The sequence below is a fragment of the Dromiciops gliroides genome, chromosome 4 (assembly GCF_019393635.1).
Source record: "Dromiciops gliroides isolate mDroGli1 chromosome 4, mDroGli1.pri, whole genome shotgun sequence".
NCBI classification, from domain to species: domain Eukaryota; kingdom Metazoa; phylum Chordata; class Mammalia; order Microbiotheria; family Microbiotheriidae; genus Dromiciops; species Dromiciops gliroides.
Genome location: NC_057864.1, coordinates 44,224,329 through 44,244,557, shown reverse-complemented (window position 1 = coordinate 44,244,557; position 20,229 = coordinate 44,224,329).

Below are 20,229 nucleotides of genomic sequence, written 5' to 3'. Positions count from 1 at the left end.
CATCCATGGTGATCCAGAAGAGGAAATTGAGAAGGATCAGTACTAGGTGTAGAAGGATAATGAGAGAGAGAGACACAGAGAGAGAGACAGAGACAGAGACAGAGAATAGTGTCTTGCAAAACAATAGAGAGGAGGGTGACAAGGAGGAGAGGGTGGTCAATGGTATCAAAAACTACAGTGAGGTCAAAGAGGATGAGGATCAAGAAAATATACAATAGACACTTTTCATTAGTTGCTATGGGGGGGGGGGAATCACTTTGTGACCAAACTTCCAGTGACAAGCCTTACTCTATCTATACCTTGTTCCTTGAGTTCATCACTAAAATCCTGTTGTTAGGACCAAGATTGCTTCATCCTTCTTTGTGATATCTTAATTCTACTGGATCAGATGAAGTATGCTACCTGCCTCCTGATGGGGAAGTGCTGGGAAAAGGTTTTGCTCTAGGCTTTGGTAATTCTCTGTGGCTTCATGGCCCCCAAAGGGGCCTATAATGAGCTATAATCTATTGGCATTCTTCTCTCATAAAGAATTGTGTCTTCTATGTGTCTTTAGGGTTTCAATAGCTAGAGGGTTCAATTTTCAATGTATAGGAGTTGTTTTAGATAGATTTGTATTTGGTGCTGAGTTAGAAACTGTGCCACTAATTCACGGACTTGTTAGCCCCCACTTTGCTCTATTCCCCCAAAATATGTGTTTATTCAGTAGGGATTCAGACCTATTTCCCATTGCCGAAAAGGATGTCTCTCTGGACCAAGGGCTGGTCTTTAACAGATTTGGGCTTTGCAGTCTCATTAACAGATTCTTGGTCAAGGAACAAGTGTGGGCAGTGTCTCCTCCAGTGTCCATGTACTGCAGTGCTCATTACCGGTAATTGGTGGAGAAAATTGAGCAGTCTCTGCAACAATACTCAAAGCCTTTCCAGTTAAACATTGGATTGAGCCTAATTGATAGGATCTGCCAAAGCCTATGCTCGGCAGCCATAGCCTTTTAGAAACCAGGGTCACCTCCATTCTCTGATGATAAAAGAGGAGGATGTTTGTGAAAGTTTCTACATTAATACTTAGGAAAATAAGTTGTTTTTCCCTGCTTTGCTTTAATAGTGCTACAGAAAAGAGCACTGGACCTGGAGACAGAAGACCTGGGATTTGTATCCCATATTTGTTACTTCCCACCTGTGTGACTTTAGATACATTGCTCCCTGGGCCTCAGTTTCCTCATTTGTAAAGGGAAGGCATTGGAGTAGGTGGACTCTAAGGCCCTTGCCATCTCTAAAGTCTATGATTGTATGCATTCTGCAATCACAGACCCTTAGAATAGGAAGGAACTTTGGAAGCTATCTAATTCAACCCATACATGAAAGGAATCTTCTCTATAATATACCCAAAGGGTCATCTAAACAGTTTATTTTGCAGAACTCTATTTAGGGGCTACCTACTGCCTACCAAGGTCAATCATTACACTTATACATAGCTCTAATTATTTATTTTTGTTGTTGTTTTTGTGTTTGTTTTGTTTTTGCAGGGCAATGAGGGTTAAGTAACTTGCCCAGAGTCACACAGCTAGTTAAGTGTCAAGTGTCTGAGGCTGGATTTGAACTCAGGTCCTCCTGAATAGAGGCCAGTGCTTTATCCACTGTGCCACCTAGCTGCCCCATTTAAAAATTTTTTTTAAATTATTTCTTTCTAATTTCTTTTAAGCCAAAATCAGCCTCTGTGACTTCCATCCAATGTTCTTGGTTCTGCCATCTGGGGAGGAAGAAGAACAAGTCTAAACCAGTTTCCAAATGTCTGAAGACCACTATAATAGCTCCCAAATCTTGTCCAGATTCAATATCTCCCTTTCCTTCCTTCATGTGCCATGATCTTAACATCCTTTGCCAATCTGGTTGTCCTACTCTAGATGTTTTGCAGCTCACAAATGTCCAGTTGAGTCAATAAGCATTTATTAAGCACCAACTTTGCGGTAATTGGATATGATCTTAAGGGGAATGCACTAATTTTAAGAAGAACTGAGAAAGGGGGGACTTTAGCTGAACCTTGAAGGAAACCAATGAAACACCGTAACTGAACATAGCATTTGAGATCTCTGACCAGAAGGCCGTGTAGAGAAACTTCTCATAATTATAATAAGCTCACAGAATCATAGGATGTCAGCTTCAGGATGGATCTCAGGGGCCACCTTGTCCAACCCACACCTGAACATGAATCCCTTCCATGATAGGCCCCAAGAAGTGGTTATCTAGCCCTTCCTTGAGCGTGGATTGAGGGAATGATTCCTACATTTGTAGGAATTGAAGCAGATCCTTACTGCCTGAGGAAGGGTAATCCACAGAATTCTCAATCAACTTGATGAGTTTACAGGATGTGGCCTTTTGTTTGAGAGGCCTCCAAGGGGCACCTCTAGCATTCTACCTCTTCCTTTTACTTACTCTCACCCTTGACTTTGGCTATCTCCATCTAGGGATGGGCTTCTCCACCATACTTGCCACCAAAGCTTGGGGGCTTTCTTTGGGAGGGTTGAGGTCCAGGTGCTAAAGCTGCTCTTAGGAAACATCCAAATCTTCTAGAAAGTCGATGGTTATGGTGATTTATTTTTAAGGGGAAAGAAGGAAGCACCATGCACATATAAAATTTACAAAAATCATCCATCTGCAGAGGAAAATGCCCATATTTTTGCTATAAAACAGGGGAAAAATGTTCACAGCCTCCAAACCCAGTATGGGAAGGGATAATCTGATTTCTGGGAAAATATAGCTTCTTAATATTATCATTTTACTGATAAGGGAACAGATGTTAAACAGTTAGCATGCTCTACTGAGGCTACATAAACATGGTCGGGGCCAAGAGAGTTACATGGCATATTTTTGATTGCATATTTCAGAAAAGTATATATTTTCTTCCTTTCTCCCTAGATCATGTATAGACTGTCCACATTCTGGAGCTGATCGAAGAATCTCACCCTCTACTTCAAAGTCATTTGTAAGGGAAGGACCCTTCCCACCCATCTCAGCTGATGTCATTACAGAAAAGAGTGACAAGTGCTGAGGTTTTCATGTGTAAACCTTTATACTCTTACCCCTCTATGAGGTACAAATGCTTCTCCAATTGGATCGAGAATGGAATGGTGCAACTGCCTGCACAAGCATGGTTAGCCATACCTCTTGGGTTCTTAAATGTCTGGACCCTTGACAAGTTTCATAGTTTGAATGTTGGAGACAATTGTGGAAGGAGACTCCTATGCTTGAACCAGAAGATAGCAAAGGATGGGAAAAATGTTCTACCTTCTCTCTTTCTATTTATTTATTTGTTTGTTTGTCTGTTTGTTTGTTTATTTATTTTTGTGGGGCAATGAGGGTTAAGTGACTTGCCCAGGGTCACACAGCTAGTAAGTATCAAGTGTCTGAGGCCGGATTTGAGCTCAGGTCCTCCTGAATCAAGGAACAGTGCTTTATCCACTGCTCCACCTAGCTGCCCCTCTCTCTTTCTATTTTTAAATATTTATATTAATTTATTTTATTTTTAATTTATGGAATAAAACAAGCATTTCTATAACATAATATAATAAAAGATAATTGCACATGGAACTGCAAATCTATTATGTTCAACTTGATATTCCTTTTAAATATATAATAGAGTTATCATGTAAATTTCACTTTTTTTCTTTTTCTTTTTTTTTCTTCCCTACCCCCCCTGCCCTAGAGAAGGCTACCATTAGACACAAATAGGTGTGTGTATACATATATACACATATGTATATATACATACATATGTGAAATTATTCTATACATACTTCTATTCAGTTCTTTCTCTGGATTTAGAGATCATATGTATGTCCTTTATTTTATTTTATTTTATTTTTTTTTTATTTTTTTTTTTTGCGGGGCAATGGGGGTTAAGCGACCTGCCCAGGGTCACACAGCTAGTAATTGTCAAGTGTCTGAGGCCGGATCTGAACTCAGGTACTCTTGAATCCAGGGCCAGTGCTTTATCCATTGCGCCACCTAGCCGCCCCCTGTCCTTTATTTTTAATGTGTGCATTTATGATATCAAAATGACTTAGCCACTCAAAGTCTTTCATAAAGCAATATTGCTATTACTGTATATATTCTTCTACCTTCTCTTTGCATATACCTACACCCCACTGGCCAGGGCATCAGAGCAACCAGACCAATAGGAGTCACTGCATCCAAAGGGATTCAAAGACACAGAGTTCCAGAAAGATACAGATATAGAGAGACTCAAGAAAAAAAGAAACTTCAGTATGACACCTGGCCCATTGAAAGGCACTCTGTGTGGGGACAGCTAGGTGGTACAGGGGATAAAGCCATGGCCATGGATTCAGGAGGACCTGAGTTCAAATCTAATTTCAGACACTTGACCCTTACTAGCTATGTGACCCTGGGAAAGTCACTTAGCCCTCGTTGCCCTGCAAAAAAAGCAGTTTGTGGAGAAGAGGAGACCTTGAAAACTTAGCATAAGGATTCAACAAAGAAAGGAAAAGACTTCCAGGCCCTGCAGTACCAGGAATTAAAACTGTCTTCACCACATATGTATCTCACCACTGTTGTACTCAAAGTTGGTGTCTTCACTTTCTTTTTTTTTTCTTTTTTTTTTTTAGTGAGGCAATTGGGGTTAAGTGACTTGCCCAGAGTCACACAGCTAGTAAGTGTTAAGTGTCTGAGGTCAGATTTGAACTCAGGTACTCCTGAATCCAGGGCCAGTGCTCTATCCACTGTGCCACCTAGCTGCCCCATGTCCTCACTTTCCATTGACAGTATGCTTATTTATGGGGTAGTGTGTCCCAGGATTACAGCAGAAATGTTTTGTTATTATTGCTTTTGCTATGTCATTTGCTAAAAGCAAAGTTGATTAATAGAATGGTCGGTGGAAACGACCGACAGGAAGGGGACATTTATCTTATTCACTCTAATGGCCTGACACAGAATCAATCAACAAGCATTTATTAAGGACCTATCCTGTTCCATTCATAGTATTACCATGTCCTCCTAGGTTAAGCACTGAGGATACATAGACAAACATGAAACAATGCCTGCCCTCAGGGAACTTATGTTCTATCGCTGAAGCAACATGTAACCATACAAAGCATAAAAAAGGAAAGCGATGTTGTTGCAGAGGAGTAATAGTGGGTCAAGGCTTCATGAAGGAGATGGCAGCACTACAGCCAAGATTTGAAGGATGCTAGGAATTATAAGAGGCAAAGATGAGGAGAGAGTGCACTCTAGGCACGGGATGAGGGGTAGGGAGAAAGACAATGCAAAGGCATGAAGATTAGACTGAAGTCATAGGTGAGAAGCAGCAAGGTCAGTGTGACTAGACCATAGAAGGTCCAGAGAATAAGATACAGTGAAAGCATAAGATGCCAGGAAAGGTGAATTGGAACAAGGTGGTGGAGAGCTTTAAATTCCCAACAGAGCAGTTTGTGTTTGACCCTGGAGGCAATAGGAGTCACTGGAGTTTATTGAATTGGAGAGTGACATGGTCAGAACTGTTCTTTAGGATATACCATTTTGGCAGTTGAGTAAAGGATAGATTTGAAAGGAGAGAGACTCAAAAACTTGTACGACACTACTTGTACAATGCTCCTGATGAAGCTTGATAGGCAGAAACAGCTTTTTGACTGCAAAGAACAAGGGCTGATAGTGTGATTAAGATCTCTACCAGACCAATTTATTTTCCTTGGAGAATTATTTCTGAGATGACCTTCCATCTACTTTGTATATATCTTGTGATTACCTAGTTATTTACATGTCTTCCTCATCAGAATGTGAACTCTTTGAGAGTAAGGGCTGTTTTTGCCTTTCTTTGTATCCCCAGAATTTAGTATAATGCCTGGCCCATTGGACAGCACTGAATCAATGTTTGTTGCCTTGACTTATCATTCATCAAAAGAGGAAAACATTTAATTGATACTGAAACAAATAATGAAGTAACAAAGAAAGGTAAGGAGAGGAGAGGAGAGGAGAGGAGAGGAGAGGAGAGGAGAGGAGAGGAGAGGAGAGGAGAGGAGAGGAGAGGAGAGGAGAGGAGAGGAGAGGAGAGGAGAGGAGAGGAGAGGAGAGGAGAGGAGAGGGAAGGGAAAGGGAGGAAAGGGGAGGAAAGGAAAGGGGATGGAAGAGGAGGAGCAGAGAGGGGAGGAGAGGAGAGGAGAGGGGAGGGAAGGGAATGAGGGGAGGGAAGGGAATGAAAAGAAAAAGGAAAATACACATGGATATATATATATATATATATATGTGTGTGTGTGTGTGTGTGTGTGTATGTATACACACGTATGTGTATACACACATATACAATATTTTTGAACAATTAAAATGCCCTCCCTTCTCTCCTCACCTCTTAATATTGGAGAAACAGTATCTTCCAAGATTCATGCTACAGCAGCAGAGGAAGGGATTCAGCCCATAATTCAAATAGTCTAGTAGCCCACTCTCTTGTTCCATGTCTCCATGCTTTACTCTGCTTGGATGGTCCAAGCTACTGCTCATCCAGGCTGTTCTCATTTCAGGGCTCCCCATTTGACCTTTTTTCCCTCATAGCTGTTGGCCCTGCTCATAAACATCATGCTTTCTCATCACCAGCCATAACTTTTCCTATCACACTGTATCACCTTGTACCCAGGTACATAATCTAATGGGAAGTGAAGTCCTGGGATGTCCTCTAGTGAATTTTTCCATTCTAGGCCTATGAATGCTGAGAAATAATATTCTCTCATCATCGGACATGTGTTACACCACTGTGTACTATTATACCTTTTATTTATATTATTACTATTTATCGTATTTATATATTATATTAATTTTTATTTGTAATATCATTTATATTATAATTTTATTATCATTATAATTTGAAACTAATCTCCAGAGGTTCACTAGAGGCCCACAAACTTTTTAGGAAAAAAGAAATAGTTGGTGCAAAAGTATTAACACTTAAAACTCTCCACCAAAACTTTGTATTTTCTGTCTTTCCTAGAAAGTCATCTCTCCACTCCACAAGTATTTATTTGTTGAGCATCTACTATATGCAAGGCAATGTACTGTGTGATTTCAAAGATACAAACAAGAAAAAGACAGAGTCCCTTTCATTAGGTAGCTCTCAGCCCAGCAGGGGAGATAAGGCTTGTCCACAAACAACTCCAATAAAAGGCATGATGCTAAAGTTGGATAAGCAAGGTGCTAAATCCCAGGGAAGTTCAGAAAGGCAGAAGCTAAGAGGCACTATTGACAGCCTGACTGTTAGAGATCTAATTTGGTCATGACTGAACTAGTGAATACTTTATTGTGCCCCAGCTGCTTAGTGGAGAGCCCACAGCGACAGTCAGGCAGGGGGAAAGGTCTCAGCATGGGGGTACTCATGGGGTGTGACTAGACTAAAGAAACAGCTTTCTGTATGGCAAGACTAGATATTTGTTCATTTCGACTGGTCTTGTCCCTGGAGGTAAACGTGATTGATGGCTCACAGGCCCAGGATGGAAAACAAGGGTTAGAAGGAAACAAGGGAAGAAAAGGAGAGAGGAAAAAATATTTAGCACCTAATAATAATCAATTAAATATCCATCTAGGACCAGAGAATGGGCTGGGACATTTTGACTTCTCCTTCCCAGTGATAGCAACATGAGATGATAGGAATTAGAGCATTTGGGGAACATGAGGTCCTGGGCCAAAAGTTTAAGAAAGGAGGGCTGTGAGTGGCAGCCTAAAAAAGACAGTGTTAGGAATAAGACTGGAGAATATGAGCAGGGCCTTTTTCTTAGAGATGTCTCATTGGTGTCTTCTGCCATCTTTGACGAATCCCTCACAGTTATTCCTTGAGTTAATATGGCCTTGTGGTTGGCTTAAGCACATGGAAAGTATAAGCCCTTGATTCAGGCATCCAAAAGGTTCATTGGAAAGGTAAAAATATACTTTCATTACCTTTTATATGTAGGTTTGTTTGGATAGATATGGACAGGTAGGTGGTACAGTGGATAGAGCACTGGACTTGGAATCAGGAAGATTCATCTTCATGAGTTCAAATCCAGCTTCAGAAACTTACTAGCTATTCCATCCTGGGAAAGTCACTTAACCCTGTTTGCCTCATCTGTAAAATGATCTGGAGAAGGAGATGGTAAACCACTGCAGTATTTTTGCCAAGAAAACCCCAGATGGGGTCATGAAAAGTCAGATACAATTGAAACAAATGAACAACAAATGAATGTATGGTTAGAATGAAATCTTAAGAATTCTATATTAAACTTAAAATTCCCTTTGCAAAGAAGTTTTTAGGTAGGTCGGTATATTTGGTTTTGAGGGGGGTTATTATTATTATATTTTATTATTATTATCTATTATACTATTTTTTAAAATTTATTTTTAAAAATTCTATATGTTGAATACTACCCTGTTTTCAGGAGAAAGATGTATATGGATGATTAACTGGTTTGCAGTTTGCACTATGCCAGTACACTTCATTGCCAGCGTCTGAAAGATCCCAGGGATTACAAGAGTAGTCCTGCTGAAGAATTTGGAGAAGGGTGTTCTGAATAGTTCTGGGAGAAAACTCTAGTGTCCCTAGAAAATCAGTGCTGGTAACTGGAGTTTCTTTAAAGGAAGTGGCTTTGAATAAGGCAATTTATCTCTGTCTTCTCAACCTTGAAGTTCCTTCAGGATCCCCTGGGTTTTTTTCCACCCAGAAACATTCCTCTGCCTCGTATTGCACCCTTCACCCACTGGTGAGTTCCTTCCAGAAACCCCATTTTGAAAAAGGGACCCAGACCAGCCACACCCCTCGTTCCGCTCCGTGTTCTGTGGCTCTCCAGGCTACCCTGCATGGACACCGCCTCCCCTCCGCCTCACCCCGCTAGCTCCCTTTAGGTGTTATTTTTTTCCCCATTAGAGGTAAGCTCCTTGAAGACAGAGCGCATAGCGGCATCCCCAGCATGGAACACAGTGCTCGGCATGTAGTGAGCTCTTAATAAACAAGTTTGTTGACTTGACATACAGATTTCCTCCTTTGGTGGTAACAGGAATAAAGTTGACATCCTCCACCAGTCCCCTTAGATCTCCTAGACATATCAAACAAGCTTAGGGGAATGCTCAGCGGGAAAATCTTACAGCTGGTGCATACCGAAAGAAGCATTGCAGCAGCTGGGGACTGATGAAAATGCCAGAGGTATTTTTTAAAGCCGGGTTGTTTGGTCAAATGCTAAGAAGACAACTGCACGGAGGAAAACACAGTTAGCACTTGGTGGCAGATGGTGCTGGCCAGGCAACAGAAACCCCCTAAAAAAAACAGCGAGCTCTGAGGTTGCCAGCTGTTTTAGGTTGATTAATTCATGCATTCTTTAAGTCCGACCAGAAAACAAAGCCCTCATCCTGGAAGGCAAATGAATCAATCAGAGTCTTTAAGAATTCCGAGTGACCTTCTCTCCCCCTCAGCGTTGTGATGTGGCCCATCCAAAAGAATCCAAACTAGTGGGCATTTATTAAGCGCCTACTGTATCCACAGAATGCCGAGCGCTGAGAATGTAAAGACAAGATGAAGAAAGTCCTGTCCTGGTGGGGCTTTCATTCTTTTTTCCACCATCATGAATCATTGATGAGGTGGCGCAGGGGATAGAGAGACAGCTAGATGTCTCGGTGGATAGAATGTTGGATCTGGGAGGAGGAATACCTGAGTCCATACCCTGTCTCAGTTATTAGTTACGGTATCCTTGGCAAGTCATTTAATCTTTGCCTCAGTTTCTCTATTTGAAAATGGGAATAACAGTAGCACTGACCTCATGGGGTGGCCGTGAGAATCAAATGGAATAATAAATAATAATAATAATATGGTATAGAACCTACTACGTGTCAGGCACGGTGCTGAGTGCTTTATATGTATTATCTCCTTTGGCACATAAAACTCCTTTCAAATCTTACAGCACTATATGAATGCTGGTGACAATTATTACCTAAAATGGGAAACCGATGGGGCAACTAGGTGGCACAATGGATAGGGTACTGGCCCTGGATTCAGGAGGACCTGAGTTCAAATCCCGCCTCAGACACTTGATACTTACTAGCTGTGTGACCCTGGGCAAGTCACCTAACCCTCATTACCCTGCAAAAAAGGGGGGAAACAGAGTGAATTTCGCTGTTGCCATCCAAGTAGGCAGCTCTTGGCGGCATCTGACTTCAGCTTTCATCATTACTTCCTATATGGGCTCTGGCACAGAAGGATTAGCACAGTATATTTCCTATACCAGAATGTAACCAGCCATTCCCTAAAACATGGGAATTCACCTTGTTTTCAGGTTTTTTTCTTTTTTCTTCCTTTTTTCCCCCCTACTACAAAGCATGCCATGATGAATATATTGTTATAGATGGGGTCTTTCTCCCTCTAACTGATCTCCAGGTGGCACAGCTAGATCAAAGGGAGTGAACATATTAGTGGCTTTTCTTGAACGATTCCACACTGATAGAACTAGTTAATAGCTCCATAAGCAATGTATTATTATGTCTATTTATCCTCTAATGTTTGCTATTTCTATCTTTCATCATCTTTGTTTGCCAAATTAATGACTGGAGGTGAAATCTCGGTGTTGTATTAATTTGCATTTCTTTTATTAGTAATTCAGAGCATTCTTTCATATGATTGTTGATAAATTGCCATTCTCCTTTTGAAAACTTTCATATCATTTGACCACTGTCTTGATGGCTTTTGGTCTTATGCATTTCCATTAATTCCCTCCGTCTTGGATATCAGACTTTTGTCAGACATGTTGGATGGAAAGATTCTTCCCCCCCATCTATCTTTTAGCTCCCTGATTTTGTCTATGTAAAATTTTTAAATTTTATATAATTGAAATGGTTGGTTTTATCTTTTATGATCAACTATATCCTCTATTTGCCTAATAATTCTCCATCTAGCCAAAAGCACCCCTTCCATTTTCTTCTATTTTTATGACCTTTTATATTAAAGTTGTGCATTCATTAGACCTTATTTTGATATATAGTATAAGATGCAGATTTAAACCTATTTCTGCCAAATTGCCTTCCTTTTTATGGATTATCATTTTTCAAAGAACACCATGCAATAGACTGAGTATAATTGGACTTTTCTTTGATCATTTCAAGGTACTTTAGGATGCTATAGTGTCTTTTGTTCATTATAATGGCCATCAATTATCACTGGGCTGGCAGAGCACCAAAATGTTGCTTAATAGAGATTTCTGTTTGATGGCATGCTTGATAAAACACTACACTGATCCAACTATAGATTGAACTTTTCATCCAAATCTGGCTTGTATGAAACTTGACTGCAGCGTATATATAATTGTACTCCTAGAAAGAGAATGACAGTGAAAGTGATGAAGACAAAGAGAACAGTGATGACTAAAATGAATAGCAGAAATGTAGCAAAGTGTAAGGGAACAAGCCCTGCATTAGAAATCAAAGGACCTATCTCAGATACTTACAACATGTGTGACCTTGGATGAGTTATTTAACTCTCTGAGACTCAGTTTCCTCATCTGTAAAATAACTCCAAATCTCTGATATTATAAATAAAACATTTATTTGAATTCAAAGAAATGGGAAGGGGAGGAAGCTTTCAAAGTTAATATATTTTCTTTTTTATGGCAATTTTACACAGTGACACTTGCATAAAGGAGTAAATCTAAGAACAGTCCCTTGTTTTCTTCCCCTTCCCACCCCAGCTTTCTCTCTCTGTGTTCTTATTCTATGATCCTTCTCACTCTTTCATGCCTCTTTCATCTCTCCCTTTTCACTGCCTCCTTCTTATCTACTTACAAATATATCCAAGTCTTGGGGCAGCTAGGTGGCGCAGTGGATAGAGCACTGGCCTTGGATTCAGGAGTACCTGAGTTCAAATCCAGCCTCAGACACTTAACACTTACTAGCTGTGTGACCCTGGGCAAGTCACTTAACCCCAATTGCCTCACTAAAACAAAAACAAATATATCCAAATCTTTCCCATCTTTAAAAAACCTCCATTTCACATTCAGCTACTGTCCCACTTATTTCCTCTACTTTATGGCCAAACTTCTTGAAAAGTTGTCTACCCCCAAAGTCCCTACTTTTTCACCACCCACTCACAAAAACTAAGAGTTGGAAGGAATGCAGTCTAGAAGCCATCAAGTCCAATCTGTACCAGGCTAAGAGTTCTTTCTACAGCACCCCCCTCAAAGTGCCTCTGCTAGAAAACTCCCAAGGAGAAGAAACCCACTACTTCCCAAGATATCGTACTCTACTTTTAGATAGCCTGGCATAGCGGATAGAGCTATGGAGGCAGGAAGATCTATGTTCAAATCCCTGCCTTGGTGAACTCATTATGAGGCTCTGGGCAAATTATTTAACATCTCAGTGCCCTCCAAGAAATTCTCTAAGACTGTAAGTTGGAAAGAAAGTACCAGTCTGCATTGGTAAGAGGAGTGTTCTCACTCGGAGTTCCCTAAAGTAATGAAATCACAGGCACGGACTGAAAAATAATTGTTAAGGAAGTTTTTCCTGACATCAAGCCAAATTCTGCTTCCCTTCATCTTCTGCCCCTTTCTCCTAGTTCTGTTCTCAGGAGCCAAGCAGAACATCTAATTCTCTACCACATGATACCCCTTTTAAATACTTAATACAGCTGTCACATCTCCACGGAGTTTTCTTTTCTCTGAGTTAAATATCTCCAGTTCTTTCCAGGTCCCCCTATGGGATCACCTTGCTACCCTTCACCACTCTGATTACTCTCATCTGAATGATCTAGGGACCCCTTCTTGAGGGAAAAAAGTTTTTAAACACATAAAATGAAATAAATAAAAGTGCAAAGAAAACAAAAGGTTAGGGAGACCAAAGTTGGGTTGTTTTTTCCTTTCCACTTTTTTCATGAACTCTATAGTAGCTTCTTGGCTTGTCTTTCATAATCTGTCTTGACAAGACCATTAAGATACAGATTCATTATTTTTTTTTTTGGTGAGGCAATTGGGGTTAAGTGACTTGCCCAGGGTCACACAGCTAATAAGTGTCAAGTGTCTAAGGCCGGATTTGAACTCAGGTTGTCCTGATTCCAGGGCTGGTGCTTTTATCCACTGTGCCACCCAGCTGCCCCCAGATTTATTATTGACAAAAGAGTGTATGAGTGGAACCTCTCTTCAATGAAATCTATGCATAGATGTCACTTACCCCTGCCTTTGAATTTCAGGATAAATCCCTGTCCTAAGGTATGGCCATTCTCTTTCTTTCTTTCTTTCTCTTGTGGGGCAATGAGGGTTAAGTGACTTGCTCAGGATCACACAGCTGAGGCCAGATTTGAACTCAGGTCCTCCTGAATCCAGGGCTGGTGCTTTATCTACTGCACTAGCTGCCCCCAGCTATGGCCATTCTTAAGTGTGGTTGATGTAGGCTAGAGACAGGTTTGATGGGAGCTAGAGATATCAAGGAACTGGTAGACTGGGGTAGTCAGAGAGGGCAGGGGCTAAAGTGGAGAAGATAGTAAGACAGGTGTTAAAAATATTGGGGAGGGGGGCAGCTAGGTGGTGCAGTGGATAGAGCACCGGCCCTGGAGTCAGGAGTACCTGAGTTCAAATCTGGCCTCAGAAACTTACCACTTACTAGCTGTGTGACCCTGGGGAAGTCACTTAACCCCAATTGCCTCACTAAAAAAACAAACAAACAAACAAAAACATTGGGGAGGAAGCAGGGTGATCTGGAGGTTCACAGTTGACAGCAACAACAAGTCTATTAGAAGAATGTGATAGACTTTACTATCACTTGGCCATCTTGTGCCCTGAGTTCTATTGTTCCTTTCTCCCCTCATGTTCTTCACTTCCCTCACCCCTCAGTGCTATCCACTTCCCTTTGCTGACATGAACCCAGAATTGCACACATAGCCCTCTCCCCAATGCTCATACCATGGGCTCACATATTGCCTTAAGTTGTACAGTTGATTGTGTAGCGATGGGAATGGGTTGCTAAGGGATACTGTGGAGTCTCTTTCCCTGGAGATCTACAAAGCTAAGAGACACATCTAACTGAATGTCTGAGTTTAAATTGAGCCGTGCTTTGAGGCAGGAGGGGATACTTAAATTCTATAGGTCCTAAACACCCCAGGGATTCTAGCATATTCAATCAGGCAGTCCTTTTCATCACCATCAACACCGGGCCCATACTTGAAGCATTTCCAGCTTGATGGGAATTCATTCTTCCAGCAAAGCCTTTAAGAGCTACAGGTCACCTTGGTGCTTCAGTGAGACTTTACACTAGTTTGGGGATTCTTAACCTGTTATTTTGTTCTATGCCTTCACTTGGCAGCAGTTTGGAGAATGCTTCTTTTCAGAATAATGTTTTTAAATGAACAAAATAAAATGCAGAGGATTACAAAGGGAAGACATTATATTGAAATACAGTTATCAAAATATTAAAAATAGGGGGCAGCTAGGTGGCGCAGTGGATAAAGCACTGGCCCTGGATTCAGGAGTACCTGAGTTCAAATCCCGCCTCAGACACTTGACTCTTACTAGCTGTGTGACCCTGGGCAAGTCAAATAACCCTCATTGCCCTGAAAAAAAAAAAAGAAAAGAAAAAAAATATTAAAAATAAACAAGGTCACAGACCCCAGCTTAAGTACTTCTCTATTATAGGTTCAGTCATGGATCTGAGGGGCAGCTAGGTGGCACAATGGATAGGGTGCCAGGCCTGAAGTCAGTAAGGAAGACTCATCTTTGTGAATTCAAATCTGGAGGCAGACACTTAGCACCTGTGTGATCCAGCACAAAAAAACCCAAACAAACAAAATGGAAGCAAACATTTCTTCTATTAAACCCTAAACCATTTCCTATTATTCACTGACAGAGAAACAATTTTCTGTTCCCATGTCCCAGTGCTTTAGTGATGAACATAATTAAAGCATGTTGAAATAATGAAAAAAGAAGGAAAGAAAGTTAGATCAAAGGAGTCTCATCAACTTGAAACCTGAAAGAGAATGGCCTTCTTACTTAATGAGAATGTTTCCTAATGATTTGCGTAACAGATGAAGTAGAGTCACCAATTCCATTCTCTGAGCCATCTATCTCAGTGGGCAATTAGGACTAGTCTTCTCTTTATTAATGTCAGTTTCTCTGATAGATAAAAGTGGGATGAGATTCATTATTTCTGCTCTTTACCAACATAGTAAGAAAAAATAACCATCTGCTGACGTGTCATTTGATCATTTATCCATTTTCATTCATAGAACAAATATTGATTACACATCCTCTATGTACAAGGTCCTTCCCCGGCTTACAATTCAGGAACAAAACTAATCCATGGGGCAGTCCATGACAGGTGCCTCATGAGGACATTTTTTTTGAGGTGAGGATTATTAAGAACAGCAGAATTCCAGGTCTAAGACCATCTATTGATGGGAGGGACTTCAGAGACCATTTGTCCCATCCCTCATTTTACAGATGAGGAAACTGAGGTCCAGAGGAGCTAACAATTAGTGACACAGTTGGAATATGAACCTGGGTCTTTTGGTTCCAACTCCAACTTTCTTTCCCACTGTGTCATCCTCCAAGTAGACTGTAAGTGCCTTAAGAGTAAGGAATATAGGGGCAGCTAGGTGGCGCAGTGGATAGAGCACTGGCCCTGGAGTCAGGAGTACCTGAGTTCAAATCCGGCCTCAGACACTTGACACTTACTAGCTGTGTGACCCTGGGCAAGTCACTTAACCCCAATTGCCTCACTAAAAAAAAAAAAAGAGAGAGAGTAAGGAATATTTTTCATTTTATCTTGGAGTGCCCAAGACCTAGGGCACAAAATAAATACTTGATGTGTGTTTGTTAGACTAGGCTGAAGGAGGTAGGAGTTTGCTAGATGTAGAATGGGTAGATAACACCATTTGACTGTAGATCCTATCTCTAGTGGTCCAGAGATGAAAGATCTGAGTTCTCTTAAGTACAAGGATAGAAGAGACACTAGGGCAGGCATCTGGGTCTGTGAATCTCCTGTGGAACCTCAGAGGTCTTACTGACCTCCCATTCAGCATCACTTCCATTTCCTCTCCCTACACTGTGTGTAGATGATGATGTCTTAGTGAAAAGAACACTGCCTCTAGAAGTAAGAGAACCTGAGTTCAAATCTAGCCTCTGACACTTATCACCTGCATGAGTTTGGGTAAGTCATGTAACCCTTTTGGACCTCAATTTCCTCTTCTGTAAAATGAGGGGATTAGACTAAGTGACCTTGATGGTCCCTTTCCCCTCTAAATCTATGATCATATGATTCCCTGGATTGAATCTCACCATCACCACCATCACCACTACTAACATCTATTTGAAGTAGATAGGTGTTCCAGTGGATAGAGTGCTAGGCCTAAAGTCAGAAAGATCTTACCTCAGACACTTAGTAGCTGTGTGACCCTGGGCAAGTCACTTTGCCCTGTTTGCCTCAGTTTCCTCATCTGTAAAATGATCTGGAGAAGGAAATAGCAAACCACTATAGTATCTTTACCATGAAAACCCCAACTAGGGTCATGAAGACTCAAACATGACTGAAAATGACTGAACAACAACAACAATAACATTTATATAGCACTGACTATGCACTAGGCCCTGTGCTAAGCACTTTACAATTGTTATCTCATTTGATTCTCACAATAACCTTGAGATATAGGTGCTATTATTGTCCCCATTTGAAAGATGAAGAAACTGATTCTGTACTTGGTTTCTGGTCAAGTTGGTGTTTAAGGTCCTATTTCTTGGCCACAAGACAGCTCACGTCTGAGGAGGACAGTTTTGAAAGTAAAATATGGAATTTATTTTGTACTTGTGTGTGTGTGTGGCAATTGGGGTTAAGTGACTTGTCCAGGATCACACAACTAGTAAGTGACAAGTGTCTGAGGCCGCATTTGAACTTTGGTCTTTCTGAATCCAGGACTGGTGCTTTATCCACTGCACCACCTAGCTGCCCCTATACTTTTTTTTAAAGCACATAGTATGACACAGAGATTCAGTTTCATATGTTATCATGTTTTCTGTTATATGGACATTTTCTTTCCTTTTGGGATGTTTAGGTTCAGAATTTTTAAAAATTAAATTAAAAATAAAGGCTGAGGCCTTTGGGCAGGGTCCTGGTAACAACAGGCCTGGTATCGGGGTGCTTAGTGGTTATGGAAGGCTGAGGTGTTGTTGGGTTTTATTGTTTGTTTGATTGTCTTTTTGAGACTGGGTCTCCCTACCTCCCCTGGGTTGGAAGCACAGTGGCCGTTCACTATCCCCATGCCAATACTGATCACAGGAGCTATGAGCTGCTCTGTTTTTCTGCCCTGGACTGCTTCACTCCCTCTCAGGTAGTCTAGTGTCCTCTGCTCTCCCAGGCTCACCACACTGGTTCTGGAGTTAGCAGGGACACCTGATCAGCTTTAGCCATACTGTTGTTGTTGTTAGTCCTTCCTTCTCAAAGAGGACCAATGACATCAGGAGGGTGATATCTTGACTTGCAAAGGAATTCAACTGAAGTGAGGCAGAGCTGTACAAACCCACCAGCCTCACCCTCTCCCCCAGACTCATTTGATTATGAGTATGGCTCCACAGTCATACTGTAGCTCAAGAGAGAAGAGCTCAAGCCCTTCACTAGTTTCACCCACCCTGGTTGTGAGGACCACAGAAATGTCCTCCCTTATGTTGCTTTTCTCCCAAAGCTCCCTGAATCCAGGAAAAGTAGGTAGCACCTGAACCTAGAGCCTTCAAGTCAGCCTCCCAATTCCAGGCCCCAAGTGACAGCATGGTTGTAAGGATGCTAGGGAGAAGAGATGCAGCCTCCATACTTTTTTCCCAATGGCTCAAGTCCTTTTCCAGCTGAAGGTTCAAGTCTGTCCATTGTGCTTGAGAGTTCTGGGTCTGGACGCTCCTGGGGCTATTTCATCAGATGCGGTCCCATCACATCGCCCTTTCATTTCTGATTCTGCACCATCCTTCCCCTACCTATCAGTGCCGCATGCAATATTGTATATCTAAGTTTATCTCTGTGTCTCATCCCCTGTGTACTTTCATTGTCTCCTAGACCATGAGCAAAATGAGCAGTGAGGGTGCGCTTTCATCAACATCACCTTTCCAGATAAGACTGAGATCCTGTGTTTCACGATTCTCATTTTTTCTTTGATTTCCTGTATGACTTAGTGGAGCGTAGCCTTGGCCCCTGAGACACACAGATGCTGTTTGGGGCAGCCCTGACAGGAGGCAACCTTTGCCTGCTTGGGGGCAGTCTGGCAGGATAATAACCCATGCTTCGGGCTTTCTGTCCTCACTAAGAATCCCCCTGGGTGCTGTGAAAGGCCATCTTTGACCCTCTTTCCTCTTTCTCAGCTCCAATATTCAATTAATTACAAAGTCCTATCCATTCTACATACACCGCATCTCTTGCATCATCCCCTCCTCTCTGGCTCTGTTCTCCCTTGGCCAGCATCATAATCCAGCACATCATTAATGCCCACCTTGGGAAGCCACAGGGCACAATGGAAAAGGACATTAGAATTGCAATCAAAGTAACTGGGTACAAAGCATGACTCTGCCATATATACTATCCATGTGACCTTGGGAAAGTCACTGAAATTCTCTAGACTTCCGTTTCCTCATCTGTAAAATGAAGGGGTTGGGGGCCACTAGGTGGTGCAGTGGATAAAGCACCGACCCTGGATTCAGGAGGACCTGAGTTCAAATCTGGCCTCAGACACTTGACACTTACTAGCTGTGTGACCCTGGGCAAGTCACTTAACCCTCATTGCCCTGCAAAAAAAGAAAAAGAAAAAAAGAGGTGATGGGTTCTCCCTCACTAGAGGTATTCAGACAAAGGCTGGTCACTTGTCTAGTATGTCACAGGGGGAATCCCTTTGGGGGTACAGGTTGGAATCCATGGCCACTATGGTTCCTTCTAACTGAGATTCTATGAGTCTTCTGGGAAATACTAAAGTATGACTTGTGAGGTTACCCCCTGAGAGCAGTAGCCCATAGGCAGAAGGAGAAACACAGTGTGAGTCGCCCAGGGCTAGAGTTCTGTATAAAGCAGAGCTAGAGATGCCAGGACTTTGACAACCCGGGGCCATGCTGCCTAGTCCCTGAGAGGTCCCTTTCTTCTTCAACAATCCTGACACACTTACAGCTGAGGGAGTAGTCAGCTGGCTCCATGAAGTCCCACAGTCTGTGTAAAGACCAGAAGCAGAGCCGCCACACACTCCCCTATGAAGCTTTGAAACTCTTAAACTCTGAAATATGGGCCAGAGGTTTAAATCTCCCTAGCCAATCCTTGATGCTTCTGTCAAGGCCATGATTAATATCCAATTATGTCATCAGAATGGGGCAGCTTAAGGTAAGTAAATGCAGAGTCTGTGACCTGCTAGCCTTGTGACATCACCACCTTTTGTCTTCAGATGGGTAGATTTTTGTGTGATTTACACACTACCCAGAGGCCTCTGACTTCTGGAATGGACAGCCTGGTGTGAGGCGCAGGGTTGCACAGAGAAAAGAAAAAGCTTCGAATTTGGAGACAGAGCCTCTCTCATTTTCAAGCCTGGCTCTGCTGTTTACTAACTAGATAGATAGCTTTGGCCAAGTCATTCCACTTCTCTGGGTCTCTGTTTCCCCATATGGAAAATGATGGATTTAGGCTAGGTGATCTGAAAAACCACTTCCAATTCTGAGTTGATGATCTTATGATCCTATAAACAAATTAAAGCTTGCAACATTCATCCTTGGATCCTTCAATATTAATATTGATATCCCCGCAAACCCTCATCTCCCATTGCATCAATCTCCTTAACTCCCTGATTTGGGACAAATTGTTTTATTCCTCTGGGTCTTAGTTTCCCCATCTGTAAAATGAAGAAGTTGAACTAGGTGACCTCCAAGGTCTCACTTGAAACAGATAATTTTGTGATTCCACAAATAAATAATGATTTCAAACATGACAATGTCCAGTCACCCCTCACATTTGTTTCTTCTTGGAGATCAGGTCTAATTCAGTCACCCAGAATTCCCAGTCACCTCTTCATGCTGACCACATTTCTAGCTGCCCTGTGTTTAGCATGCCAAGGTTTTTAAGCTGAAACTACCCCTTCAAGCACCCCAAACCTACTCAGCATCTCAAGTGCCTGAAGGATAGGGGCTCCAACACTTCTTTCCCCTATCCAATAGCTGTTCAATCCTCACCTGCTCCACTTTCTCTAGGACTCACGCTGAGTTGAAAACCTGTTGTTACCATGGCCCTTTGGTCC